Source organism: Salvia splendens, chromosome 12 (genome assembly GCF_004379255.2).
Source record: "Salvia splendens isolate huo1 chromosome 12, SspV2, whole genome shotgun sequence".
Taxonomy (NCBI): domain Eukaryota; kingdom Viridiplantae; phylum Streptophyta; class Magnoliopsida; order Lamiales; family Lamiaceae; genus Salvia; species Salvia splendens.
Genome location: NC_056043.1, coordinates 30,813,752 through 30,826,700, shown reverse-complemented (window position 1 = coordinate 30,826,700; position 12,949 = coordinate 30,813,752). Strand labels below are relative to the sequence as shown.

The 12,949-nt window shown below is 37.1% G+C and overlaps 1 pseudogene; it reads left to right on the top strand.

The window, feature by feature from the left end:
- The first annotated feature begins 323 nt into the window (after window positions 1-323).
- LOC121757865 lies at window positions 324-869 on the top strand (annotated as a pseudogene).
- Window positions 870-12,949: the final 12,080 nt, after the last annotated feature.

Here is a 12,949-nt window from a genome sequence, read left to right as displayed (position 1 = left end):
TACGCAATACATATTTACAAAACTATAGATTTTTGTTAATGTATCACAATTAAATGTTTTTAAATGCACATGACTACCTAATATCAAGTGCTTATTTTCACAAGCATGACTTCAAATAGAAATATAGAATTAAATACTCAGTCTACAGTCTAACTTTTCACTATTGATTAATTCAACCATAATCCTATTTTTTTTAATTCAAAGAATTAGATACTACTCCCACACTCTCACTCACTACACAAACTAATTTCACACTCATATAAATATCTCAAATTCCCTACATTTCTCATCACTCACTCACTCCTCTCTCTCTATAGATAGCGATGGCTCTCGAAGCTCTCACCGCCGCCGCGGCACCGCCGCTCAGCTTCGACGACGTCTCCGACTGGCCGAAATCTAAGCGCTCCAAGCGCCTCTCCAGCCGCGAACAATCCCAAGACGAATATCTCGCCTTCTGCCTCGTCATGCTCTCCCAAGGCGGCGCCGCTCCCGCCGTCGCCGGCGATGGCGACGGCGGTGGCTCGGTTTCGTACAAGTGTAGTGTGTGCGGCAGGCCTTTCCCTTCGTACCAAGCGCTGGGCGGCCACAAGGCAAGCCACCGCGCCAAGGCTCCGGCGGCGGCGGAAGAAATCAATAGCTCCGCTGCGGCGGCGCTGAGCCCTAGCGGGCGGCGCCACGAGTGCTCTGTTTGCCATAAAATTTTCCCGTCCGGGCAGGCTCTCGGGGGACACAAGCGGAGGCACTACGAAGGCGTGATCGGCGGCAGTGCGGCCAGGAGCCGCGTCACCACCGTCGTCCGGGATCTCGACTTGAACAGTCTGCCGTCGGATGAAGAAGTGTAGAGTGCGCTGCCGCCTGTATTCGAATAGATACTCCCTCCGTCCCGCAATTCAAAAATTCAGTTTGAGTCGGTGCAGATTTTAAAAAATGTCTTGACAGAAATAGTCAATGGTGAATGGTGAGTCGTATTTAGTTAGAATATTATAAAGTGTACTCATTAAATATTATATAGAAAAAAAACATTATTTTAAATAGTAAATTATCCAAAAATAACAAAATAAATTATTGTTCTGTGGACGTTCTGAAATAATCAAATGAGTCGATATTATTTAATGGAATTTGTCTTTTGTTGTGTTATTAGTAGTATTTCTTTGTTGTTTTTGATTTGATTGAATCAATTGCAATATAATGAATTTCATTGAAAATTTGAGGTTGGTGACCATCACAAACATGCAACTATAGTATCTGGAGGATAAAAAGAAATCGAAATTATTAGTTAGTGACACGTCTCTTGAAAATAGGGAATTATTATGATATGTTAGAAGATATACTGAAATTGTTGTTGAAAAATAGAAACCCCACGTGATAAAATCGTAAGATGTTACATGTTGTGTAGCCACCAATTGTGTGCCTCCTAATTTATTGTTGTTGAAATATTGATCAAGTAATTTTTAGTGGTTCTAATTCTCTTTTATTGCTCTTTACATGTCACCTCGATTGCGCTGCTCTCTTCTACTACTATATTACTATATGTCTTCTTCTACGGTTGTGCTATAAAAAACTTATCTTTTAAGGACATAAAAAAGTAACGACAATCTAGGACGCAAAAAAAAAGCGTCCCTGAATTAAGGACAAATTAACTTAATCTTTTGCTTTTTAGAACGTTTCCATTTGCCCCCTCTAATTTTAGTTGGGACACTAATAATAGGAGCATTAGCAATGGGGGCGACCAATCGAGCATATGATCGGCTCCCCCATAGGCCCCTCATTGTGGAAGAGGGGTCGATCATCGCCCCATTCCACCTCCATCATTTGAGCCGTTGAATCGGCCTTGGCCGATCCCATATGGCCGTCGATCGACCCTTCTTTGTGGTGATAGGGCTGACGATCGGCCTTATGATCGATTTTTTTTAATATTTGCTGAGAGAGAGAGAGATAGAGAAGAAATACGTTGGAGGAAGAAAAAGAAAATGCTGTTGTTTGAGGAAGAAGAGAAAATGTAACCCTAATTTGTATTTAAATTAATTTTACTAATTCTATTGGGCTTATTAGTGAACCAATAATTTTATTAAATAAATGGACTATAGATTGGAGGTGATCTAATTTAGGGTTTCATTTAATTAATTAATAAGTTGTCACATATTTGGGATCAATTAAAATGATAACATATTAAATATAGAAGTGAAAAAAAATTAAAACAAAATATTGATGATGTGGAAATGAATTGGAAGGTGGGATAGGCCTTCCATTGCAGGGAGATAAGCCCCTAAGAAAAAGTAGGATAAAATGTTGACGTGGAAATAATTTTAAAAAATGGTACTTTGGGAGGGTCCTTCCATTTGTTTAACTTTTATTTTATTTTATTTTTAAACCGAACGAATACGGTTATCAATTATTTTTCTTTTTCTTTACCGACAGAAAGTGATCCGTCGGTAATCTTATGTATTTAATTAAAAAATAATTAGTCCATAATTAGTCATTACTCTCAAAAAATGGAATATCGTGCCCTAGCTCTCAAAATTTTCCTTCAACCACCGCGAGCTACAGTCACCGCCGCCGTCTAGCTGCAGCCACCTCCGCCGTCGCCGAGTTTCAGCCACCGCCATCGCCCTCCGTCGCCGATTGTTTCGCCTTCATTTGAGATTTTCACGGTGAATTCAGATTGGAAAGAATACATACGTACACACTGTCGCCGTTGCCCAGCGCCGTCTCCTCCTTTCTCCGCCGCATCGGTCACAACACTGAATAATGAAATCCGAGCACCGTCTCCGACACAATAGGCCGCAGTACCTCCTAGGTGAGTCACAATCTGCAATTCATTCCGAAATTCCATATTTTTTCGCAACTGTTGGTATACTTTTGCTTCAATTGCTCTTTGATCATAGTCGCTTCGGAAAATTTGTGGAGATTCAGTTCAACAATAGGGGCAGAATATCTGGAGCTGCTATCAGCACTTATTTGCTGGAAAGATCGCGAGTTTGCCGAGTTTCAGATCCTGAAAGAAACTATCACTGTTTCTTCTATATGCTTTGTGCTGCACCAGCAAAGGTATTACGGTTTCCAGATCAATGGATATGACAAAAGCTTCATGGATTTTCCTTCAAGGAGCTTAAATAAGTAAATTTCTCTATTAATTTGATAATTATTTAAGGAAGCAATTGAGAGTGATGTATACGTGGAAGGAGAATTGCGGCATGGGACAAAATTTATTTACTAAGTAGTAGTATTTCATTAATGAAGGGCCTATTCTTATAAAATTGGTTTTGTGACATTTGTCATTTTTATTTTAATTATATGTTTTAATATGCGTAGGATATAAGTGTAAATTACTACTATAGTTTTTATTATAATAAAATCAAAATTTTATTAGTAGTATAATCTGGTTCAAAGATGTGATACAATCAAGAGCTTAGACTTTAGATAATCATTTTGTTTAATGGTGAATAAATATAATTAGGATACACAAATAGAGTATATATATAGTCGTTTTTTATGGTTGAACAACTAATCTAATCAATATGCTTTTGTTGGTTTGTCTCAATACATTTTTGGACATTTTCCTATTTTAATAGCTAGGTCATTACTCTTTTGTATTTGTTAATAAAATTTTCTAAATGTATTTAGTTAAACGACATCTCTATTTAATTTTACATAATTTTATGAAAATGGCTAATTGGGCCATTTTGTAATGCAATTTAGAAATAAAAGTTATGTTTTGGACCTACAAGTTGATTGGGCTCAAATGATGATGCACGTAAAAACAGCGACCAGTCACAAAAAATCAGTAAATAAAAAAATGAAATAATACAAGTTTTAATAGAAATAATTAAATGTAGCGTGAACGAATAAATTATACTACTATTTTAATAATAAATGGAGTATATATTATAATTGGAGAAAGTGATAAGTTATGTAGTACTAGTAAAACTGCAGAAATAATAAAGAATTTGATATATTGATGTAACAAAATTGTAAAAAGTAAATAGAACGAGAGACTATGTACTTTCGAAAGTTCAAAAATGTTTTTAAATTTAATTTATATAATTATAATATGCAATTTGATTTAATTTTCTTATTGTTGATTTAATTTAATAACTATTACCATTAGGAAAACAAATGTAATTGATCAATTATTTGACACAAAAACTTTAATTCGACTCTTAATGAATGTAGTAGTACTAATTAGCAACCATCTCATTCATAGATCTCAATTCTCATCTACGACACGTCTCTCATTCTATATATATTTCTTATAGTTCTTTTTTAATTCTTTGCTTGGTGTACTGATTTTCACTTTCTCTTTTTATTCTGTTGTGGCTAAATGCAGTGTATCCAGATAGACATTAATGGTACCTTAAAATTTAATATTGCAATATGTAAATCAAAGAATTTGAGTGGTGGGGCTGTATTGAATTTTCTAAGGATAGAAAATACGGTTGATTGCGATTAGGAGAGGATTAAAAAAGCGGGGAAGAAAGGGGAAAACAACGAAACTCGACCATGGCTCGAAATAAATGGGAATAGCTCAAAGGAATAATATCTCAGCAATACATGAACTCAAAGAAACAACATTCAGCGGAACCATTCGAGAGAAGAATAATATTACGTATGAAGACATAATATATTCGGAACATTTAAAAGCAAACACAAATAAATCTTCACCAGCTCTGCTCAACACCCACCGCACTCGTCGCAGCTCAACCTGCACAATTTTTAAAACAAATGCTGGGCTGAGTACTTGATGCATTCAGTGGACTCATGCCGAAAACATTTTTATAAAAAGTATTTATCATGCCACCATTGAGTGCCATCGGGGTTTTAACTTTGAAAATGTCTGAGACACTAAAATCATTTCCATTGTAAAATTCTACTGATCAGTCATTTTCTCATAGATGTCTACTATATCTGAAGCATTGATGACAAGGAATGTGGCCACATTCCAAGTCACTAGACCGGCCAACTCGAAAGATAGCGCACGATCTCCCATAGGTGTACACTAGCTTGAGTAGGAACCCACTCCCTAGTCAGACCCGAATTCGATTATCCATAGATGCCAAAAGCCACATCAGATTCGTTCCATATATAAAACAAAACACGGCATGACAAATATTCATATTATTTTCACATAAAAATATACTTATGGCACAACCCTTATTTAAAAAGAAAGTCCACCTCGTTCTCTTAAATCCTTCACTTGTCAATCCTTTCTATTCTCAAATAACATGCAAAAATCACTCTTGTAAAAAGAACATAATATGCAAAAAATAGACTTTAAGAAAATAATTTAATTTCAACAATGCATGCATGCATAATCTTACCCTTCGGTCTCTCTTAGGAATTTCTAAAATATCTGTGATATTAGCACATTGTATTCATCCTTCTATTGACTCAGTCCGAGCTCTCGTCATCCTTGTATTCAAATTCCAGTCCTAACTCAAAAAGAAAAACAAGCGGCCTAAGTCTCCTAATTAACTCATTGACATATGTAAATATAACTCCATCCCATACTATTATTTATCAATATTGCTTGAGCCAAATATATTAAATAGTAAAAGGGCCATACTTATCTCTCTTTTTCTCATTACGTATATTCCAAAAATGGCATTTGAAAAATGTCCAGTTCCTTCTTCTGTCATCCAATTCCATATGCCTTCTCTCCTGCCGTCTCCGTCGCTCAGCTCTACCAAGGCTGATGATTCCCTCGGCCTCTCGGTCTCTCATCTATCTCCGTCGCTCCAGCTCGGCTTTCGTCATCGCCGTTCAGCCGAGCAGCCGCTGTCCGCCATTCGCTGCTGCTGTCATCTCCCGAGCTGCCTGCCCGGTTTATCCAGCATCGGCTGTTCACGGAGAGCGCCGCTGTTGTCCCTTATTCGTCTACTCTTTCTCTCTTTCTACCGTCACACATCGCCATCTCCCTTCCTCAGCTCGCAGCCTCTCTGCCGGTCAGAACGTAGCGTCGTTGCTGTCACGGTGTAGTTGAAGCCTCCGGCCCCGTCTGTCTCCATCGCGTGGTTTCACGCCGTCATCTCCAGCCGCTGCGTCACTACAGCGCCCTCGCGTATCTCTCTAAATCTTTCACCAACAAGCACCCTCATATTTCTCTCTCAAACTCTCGTCGTCTCCATTGTTCCTCAACATCGATCGCTCTACATCTCTCAATTCAAGAAACAGTCCTAAATCCAAATTATTACCCCAGAACTCGCGCCTCTCCAAAATATCGCCTCATGCTCTCACCGGTTTCACACCGCAGCTGCGTTCGGTTAAACGGGAGCCGTCACGCTCCTAACTTCGTCAAATTTTTTTTCTTCCGTCGCTGCCTCACTCTTTTTCTCCCCTCGTCTCTCGGTTTCTTCTCTCGAAAATCGGATGTGTGGAACGTGAAAATATATAGATTGTTGCTAGGGTTTTGCTAAAACTATTTCTCAGATAGTGCAGATCGTGGCAGATTTCTTTGTATTAGATTTGAGTGGAAGAAAAACTCATGCATTTAAAATCTTGATTGGGCTTCTCCAAAATTGGGCTCAAAAGAAATAAATAAAATGTGTTTTGAGCTCATAACAATTGGGTTTCAAATTGGGCTAGGAAAGAATAATTGTTTGGCCCAAAAAGTAAAATTCTTCTTTCGACAAAAGAAACAAGGTCGAAAATTTTTTAAGTGCACAAACGACGGTCCTTTCAAGAACACATAAAAAGATTGAAAAAATTGGGGTGTTTCAATATGTGTTTTTATATAAAATTGAAGATAGCTTAAATTCATAGCCACTCTAAAATAAAAGAAAAATAAGATTATTAATTATGAACGGAAATAGCATACGATAAAGAGAAATATTAATGAAACCATTTGCTATTGAAAATACTCACTTTAACCAAAATATATTAACACGTCAAAACATAAATAATAAATACATATCGTTTTATAATATTGTTTCACGTAATCAATATATAGTGGAAAAAATAAGAATTAAAAAGTATATATAGAGTATAATTTAAATGCTAATGCAATGTTCCAAGTAATGTCTGTGGCAAAAAGTCAATAGACAAAGCCGTTGGATCATAGATCCAAAAATTCCACATGCCTCCCTTGAGGGGAAAATGCATTATAAAAATATTAGTCTTCACCATTGAACATGTCACGACAATGTATTAGTTATCTTGTTATAATCAATTTATTAAATAATTCCACCATATAACTGCCTACCTCCGCAAATCTCAAATTTGTTTGAGTGACGCTAATAAATAAAGACTGAAATCACAATCCAATTGTATTTTTAGGCCCATTTGTCATTTAATTTGTTAAAATTATGAGATTCTACACATAAAAACATTAATCATGTTTTTTTTATAAGCAATTGCATATCAATTCGAAAAATGTTTTTGATGATGCGTGGTTATATTGTTGCCTAAACGAGCAATATGTTTGAGATTATGAGAATACAAATTAATGTATAGAAAATTTTATCAATAAAGTAGAAACCTCTATAACATTCTTTTGCAGTAATTAAGAGAGAATTTCAAATTTAGGACATAATTCGACATTTTTTTTATCATACTAATCTCTAAACCGTCTAATATTTAAGTCGACGAAAAACATTGAATATATATTATATATATGTACCATTAATACAAGCAATTGATTGGATCAAATATTGTAATCAATACAACTCCAACATTAACATTTTACTAATTTAAATCCAAACGACATATACAAATGAAGATTTATTCAAAATCAATTCAACATATAAAAAAATCACAAGAAAGTAACAGCATTGACTAGAGAGAAACACACAAACATTCACACATTTAAATTTAATCACACGCTTAATTAACTGTAATCATGCCCGCCTCCATGCGCCGCGCCGCCGCCGTGTGGGCCGCCGCCCTCCCCTCCGTGCGGATGCGCCGCGGGAACCATGACCGGCTTCTTCTTCTTCTTGGCCAAGCAGAAGAGCCCCACCGCGAGGAAGGCGAGGAAGAAGGCGCCGCCGAGGGAGACGCACACGGCGATGATCGTCGTGTGGTCGTGCCCTCCGCCGCCGCCGCCGGGAGGCGTCAGCACCCTGGGCGGCGGGAACGGAGTGATCGGAGTGTGGGGGACTGATGGGGATATCGGCGGATAGTGAGGGTATGGATATGGTGGATATTCCGGCGGCGCCGAGTGAGGTGGATATGCCGGCTTCGGCGGCTTTCCCGGCGGATATGCCGGAGTTTCGGGTTTTGGCGGCTTTTCCGGCGGGCTAGGTTTTGGTGGGGGAGGGGGAGGGGGTGGGGGTGGGCTGTATGTCGGCGGCGGAGGAGGAGGAGTGGAGGGTGGTGGTGGTGGTGGTGGTGGTGGGGAGGAGTAGTAGTAATTATCTAGCTTGATGCTTCTAGGGGAGGGCATTGTATTTGTGAGTATTGGATTAGTGATTAATCACTTTCCAAATAGTTGAATTTAAAGATGTGGATAATGGGATTAGGGTTATGGGAGTATATATTTATAGTATGTGTACACACCTAAACCGCTATGGGAGACTAAATGCTTTGCAAGAAAAATCAAAGGCACTTATGTAAGCTATATGCTTTTTTTTACCAACAAGTGGTGGTATTCAATATACTAATTGAAGACTGATATTTTTATTGATTTGGAATTTATAATCTTGCTTTTGTTTCCTATCCCCACTGAAATTATATGATTGAAATGACCTGTATTCACATTCTAGAGGAGGTCATAAATTAATTAAGCAATAATCGGAGTTCATTACTCATTAGTATATAGCTTATTTTGACAAGAATTCTAATTACGACGGTCACAAAATAAATAAGAAATTATTATTAATTACTTTCTATTACACTCTAAATTACTACATACTCCCTCCGTCTCCCAAATTTTGTTACAGTTTGACCGGGCACGGGTTTTAATAAATACAATGAAAAGTGGGTTGAAAAAGTTGGTTGGATGTGGGTCCTGAATATATAAGTTAGTGGAATGTGGGGCCTACTACCAAAATTGGTAAAATGTAACAAAATTTCAAGGACAGAATGAGTATTTTTTTAAATAAAAACATCATTTTATCTAGACCTGGGGAAACGGTTCTCGGTTCTCGGTTCGAACCTTATTTTTTCGGTTCTCGGTTAACCTTGAACCGAAAAAATAAGGTTAAGGTTCGGTTTCGGTTAGTCAGTTTAAGTTAATCTCGGTTATTGGTTCTAACCGAGAACCAAGATGTTAGAACCGAATAACCGATTTTTTATATATTTAATTTTAATTTTTTATATATTGATTTTAGTTTTGTTATTTCAGTTTTGAAAATTTTAAAAAGAAATGAAAAAGTAAAAATCCCGCCTACCGTGAGAAGTAGAATCGTAGTTGCCCGCTTAGGCAATTAGCATAATTTGCCAATATGAATATTTTAGTATTTAGATTTTGTAGTGTATGTTTGTGATGATATTATGGTTTAACTATTACTTAAAACCATCAGTTTTCTACAAATATGAATATATGATTATTATTTATGAATTTTGTACTTAATGTTTAACAATTTGAAGTCTTGAATTTGAAGATGGAACATTATGGATCAAATCCTACTAGCACATAGCAAACAATTTTTTTTATTGTCGGTCACTAAATTTCGGTTCCTTTGGTGGAACCGAATAACCTGTCGGTCAGGACCGATTGGTTCCTCAAATAACCGAACCGACTTAAGGTTCAGTTCTGGTTCTTGAATTTGGAAAAAAATGGAGTTGATTAACCGACTAACCGAACCGACCGTATCCCCACCCTAATTTATCTAATTTATTCTCTTTCTACTTAATTAATGGAACAACAAAGCATAAAATCTTGTGATGTATAAGAATGTTCCAATAAGACGAGATTTTTTTTTCTTAAAAAACTAACACTTGGGCTGTAGTGTGTAGATATGATGAACAGCCACAGTTGAATATAATTAACTAAGGTTAGTTGTGTTTATATTAACGAGTTAAGTAATAGCACAATCAGTAATTTTATATTTCGACACTTGTGATATTATTCACTAAAAAGGAACGGAGTATATTTTAAAAACTTCAAATATTATGAAAATGTTACATTATGTGGTATATTTAACAATCTCAAATATTATTTTCGTGTTTTACCTTTTTTTGCAAAGCACATAAGTATAATTATCACAAATTAAATTTGAAAAATTAATAGGATACAGGGTGCTTCCTCTCTTGCACTTGGGTCTAACTACTTTTTTTTAAAAAACATTATAATGAATCCATGATGGTGTCACAACATATATAAGAAGTTGATGATTAAAGAAAATGTTGAGTAGTTACACTAGGGCACGCTGGAGGCGTAGACCAAGGTGTTAAGTAACACGTTCACGTGCTTAAATAATGGATAGATATGCTGCTCAAATTTATGCAATCTCAGCATTAGCTTGCTTGCATATTAAGTTTTTATATACTAAGTTTTTAAATATTAATATAGTATATCAACATAATCCTTAAATATTCTAACACAATTAAAGGTCGTATCCTTGTGAGAAATACTAAACGGTGCGATCTCGTAACATAGAGGTCTAAAATCAAACAAAATCATAGTGAAGCTTTAATTAATTTTTCATGAGACTAAAACTTAATTTTGAGAAATTAAAGGCACATAATCGATAAGCGTTTCAAATGGATGATCATTGTATTTATTAATCATGTATATAAGTTATTACACGGATGTGTGTCATTTCTAACCCCAAAACTCCACCATTTTCTGAAACTAAGTAAAAGAAATTAACATAATTAAAATCCTTAAATTTAATATTTGATATGTAGTTATATTGTTAGAAAACTCCACCATTTTCACGGTGTAAAAGAAACATAATTAAAACCCTTAAATTTAGAGATTTTTAATGTAATGATTGATCCATCAGTATTAGTAGTATTAAATAATGATAAGGCTACCCAATTAACAGTAGAGATTTTTAATGTATTAGTACTATTAGTAGTGAGGATTGGCTCCGTTCGTGATTTGTTTATAAATATTCAATTCAACCACTATTGCCATTGATCATTTTGTTGTGTTTGGGTTATGATCAGATTAGCTTTAACTTTAAACATAACATATACTGCATCACTAATCACAATTAATTAGATGGTTTTAAATGAGTTCAAATTAGGCAAAAATAAAGGTGATCAAACGAGAAAATACGTGAAAATGAATATGCCAACAATAATGACAGTGTTTTCGTATATGCAAACGACGTCGTTGAGAAACAAATCAACTATGGTGGGATATTAACATTGTAAATAACTTTCAAATGGAAAAGGTTGGAGGTTTTAGTTCTACAATAAATTAAGGGTTAGACATTGTTGCATCATTTTAAATATGAAAAGCATCCAATTAACAAGCTCTAACGATAATGTACCGTTTATTTGATCTTTAATTAATGTCATATTTCCTTTCTTAAAAAAATAAGTATCCAAATGCAATACATACAAGAAAAGCTAGCTAGCCAGAAATTAAAAAAAAAAAAGTAAAATGAATAAGTATTAAAGAAAGGGCACTTTAAATTTTAAATTATCATATTTTAGTTTTCTTTGGTGTCGAAAGTCCACTATACAATAGTCGTGAATACGTGAGATTGCTTACATTGTTTTAATTATGGATTGCTTTAATGGAAAGTTAAACTAATACGAGTACGTTACATTTTTTTCTATTTTCGAAGACTTCAATTCTTTTCTGAATAATTATTTACAGAAGCGTGTTTTAAAGGAAAAAGGTTATGGAGGAAGAATAACACGTAACCATTCCAAAAAAACTAATCAACTCGCTTCGTCATAGGCTCATAGCATATGAATTGAATAGTTTTTATTTCAATCATTTCTCTATTAATGACCTCAATTACTTGCGCTTATTAAATACTCCATTCGTTCCCTTATAATTGAGGCGAAAGTTTTCGGCACAGAGTTAAGAAAAAGAATGTTGAGTGTGTTAAATAAATAGATAAAAATGTAAGAAAGAGAAAAAAAGTAGAGAGAATAAAGTAAAAAGTGAATAAGGGCATCCATAGTGGGGCGGACGATAGGCCGCCCGATGCCTCGGGCGCGCCATCGTCCGCTACTGTGGGTGCGCGGACGATGGACGATGCGTCGTCCTCGCCCTAAGCTTAGTCCGCGGACGATAGGGCATCGTCCGCCACTGTGGGTGCGCGGACGATGGACGATGCGTCGTCCTCGCCCTAAGCTTAGTCCGCGGACGATAGGGCATCGTCCGCGTCATCGGCCGCCCACTGTGGGCAACGCGGACGATGGCGCGGACGATGCAACGTGTTTTTATTCTTTTTTTATTTTTTAAATTCGAAAATTGTGTTTATATAAATACCCCTACTCCACATTTCATTTGTAACCTTTCGATTCAGTTTTCCACTCTCAACTTACGCTATAAAATGGATTACAGTGAATACTCAAGTCCCAATAGCCCGATATTTGGAGACGGTGCACGTTGGCCGGGTACACAACCTTACGAGAAGTGCTCGAGGGAGCAGGGAAGCGGCGAGAGCTTGAGCGATGTGCGCGATAGAGCGTTGTTGTCGTACCAGTCCCTGTACGGCGACTTCAAGCATTTCAGCATCTGGGCGCTCTTGAGGGACAATCAGAAGTTCCAAGACGGGATTCTGCACACCCGTGCGACGAAGAGGACGAAGACCACCGACGTTGGTGGTTACACGAGCAGCGAAAGCGGAACTCGTCCGGTGGACCTCAACCGGACGTACACGGAGGAAGAGAGTTCCGCCACACCGATGTCCTCCCGGCGTCCCATAGGCGTCAAGGCTGTGAAGAACAAGGGGAAGGCGGAGGCGACATCCTCCTCGCAAGCCGCCTCCCCATCGCCGATCCCCGACCCCGACCCCTACCCCAACGGCACTTGCCTACTCGGAGTTGGCAACGGCCTCGATGGCGCGGACGTTGTTGGACATGCACAACGCCCTCATGA